Source organism: Carlito syrichta, unplaced genomic scaffold (genome assembly GCF_000164805.1).
Source record: "Carlito syrichta isolate Samal-C Ts95f unplaced genomic scaffold, Tarsius_syrichta-2.0.1 Scaffold302991, whole genome shotgun sequence".
Taxonomy (NCBI): Eukaryota; Metazoa; Chordata; class Mammalia; order Primates; family Tarsiidae; genus Carlito; species Carlito syrichta.
Genome location: NW_007247087.1, coordinates 279878 through 282314, shown reverse-complemented (window position 1 = coordinate 282314; position 2437 = coordinate 279878).

Here is a 2437-nt window from a genome sequence, read left to right as displayed (position 1 = left end):
ACACACACACACACACACGCACTTCCACAGGATGACACTGCTTTCTCCTAACTCATGAAACTAGGAGGTAACTAAGGAACAAAAATAAAGGGAGTAGACAAAAGACACTGATAAGCAGACAGAATGGAAGCAGTTTGCTCTGGGCTCAGTGACCTGTCCCTGGAGGGCAGCTGGCATTTGCTGAACCCAGGGGGAGAACCCAGGGAGACAGCGGCATGTAGCATCCCTCGGCCCTGTTCCTTCTCGCCCTTCCAGGTGAGCGGGCCTGGGGCCTAAGGAACAGGATTCCTCAGGGCTGGGCAGGAGATAGGAGGGTCAGTGCTGGGAACGGGAATGCGTCGGGGAAAATGTCAGGGCCAGTCCACTCACAGAAAGAGAGAAAGGAAGGAAGGAAGAGCGGGAGGGAGGGAGTGAAAGAAGGGTCAAAAGCTGGGTTTTTGTTATCTGACAATCGCTAAGTTAAGGGTTAGGAAAAGAAATACAAAATAACACAGATGATGACTGTTTTCTGGGATATTAATTCTCCTGAGCCCTGGCAGATAGATGATACATACAGATAGAGCGATAATGACATATGATGTAGACGGATGATAGAAGAGAGACAGTTTGATGGATGGACAGGTGGGTGGAGGGATGGATGGACAGGTAAATAGGTCGATACACACACACTCACACACAAACACACACACACTCACACACAAACACACACACACTCACACACAAACACACACACGCGCACACTTGAACACATGAATCCCTGAGGAAATTTAACAACGCGCCAATCCTCGGGTTCCAGCTCAGACCCACTCAGTCATGAACTCAGGCATCTTCTAAAGGGAGTTCAGAGCACAGGAGGAAGACAACCAGCGAGAAAAAGGTGTGAGAGCTCTCTGGAATGTCGCTCAACCCCACACATCAGCCGGCCTAAGTTTCTGCTCTGGACAAGCCAAAGACTCGAACGTTTTTCAGTGCTGGGAGTGCAACAAACAAGACAGGCTCGAAGTGGCCTGGTGGCACCAGGAAGGCGCTGAGCCAAGTCTTCAGGAATGAGTGAAAGGGTTTGACCCCACCAAGAGAGAACAGAATACTTTCCAGGTGGAGGAAATAGTTTGTACAATGGTATGGAGACACAAAAGAGCATGGTTCTTAGGTAAAGAAAAACAACTGTGTGCGTGTGTGTGTGTGTGTGTGTTTGAGAGAGAGAGAGAGAGAGTTTGGGTGTTTTTATTTCCATATAGATTCACATAGGAAGCGATTTTAGGGGTATGGGGCGTCATGCTAGTGGACGTGAGTGGGTGAAGGGCAAGTCTCAGCTCTGGGACTCCAAAATTCAGTGGTGGCTGCAGTGGAAAGCATGGATTGGTGGGGAGTAGTGTGTCACCTCAGGGCAAGGGAAGGGAGAGTTTCCCAAGTGGGCGAGGGTGCAGTGGTCAGTAGGATGAGGAGTGAGCAGAGGCCATGGTACTAGGTAATCGGAGCCCGCAGGAGAGCTTTATAAGAGAGGCAACAATAAAAGCCATACTGCAGGAGATTAAGGAACAAAAAGGATGTGAGGATTGGAGAGTTTGGGGGTTGAGGGGACAGGCTCCTGGCCAGTCCCCAAGGAGTCGTCTGGAGCCCTGAGCAGCACCCAGAGAGGGAGAGGGTGGATGCTGGGCTTCTGTTTCCTAGGCTGCTTTGCTATCTATGGTCCTGGAATGCTGTGGTTCCTGGAATGGGGCTCGTTGACTGTGCAGTGTCATTTTGACCAAGGATGGGAGACCTATGGGAAGTGGTGGTGCCGTGGAATGGCCTGGAAGTCCTGCCAAATCCTGATTACCACAGCAGGATCAGAGCAAGAGGGAAAATGGGCCATACATCCATCAAGGGTGATTGGAAAAATGCACAAGTTTACCATGACCTTGGAGGGGCTCTGGAGATCCGACACTGATACTTATGGGTGTGGGATTGAGGGAACCGGAACTGATCTTGGGGAACAAGTTAACGTGGTCATTTACCAAAGCAAGACCCGCTCCCTCCTGTGCTCTGAGCTCTGGTACTGACCCCCAGAGTGTTCAGCGATGGGGTCTTGACATTGACTGGAGGCTGTAAGTGTACATGTACTTGTGTGTGCTTGAGTGTGCCTACACTTAGTGAAATAATATCAGGAGGCAGGAAGGCCTCGGGGGGAAGCAGAGGCTGAGCACCCACCTGGAAAGACCGGAAGACAGAGTGAGCCTTGACATCTCCACACATCTCCCTCTATTGTTATCAGAAGGAGCCGAGCTAGGCCGGCTCATCTCCCTGGACAGGCTCAGCTCTGGGTAAGACAGAGGCAGGTCCTCCTTTCCAGGTCACTGGGGACATGTCGTCCACCCTCAGGGCAGTCCCAGCCTGTTGGGAAGACTCATGCGGCATGCAGAGACGGGGACTGCTGGGCAGGTCCAATCCTGATGGT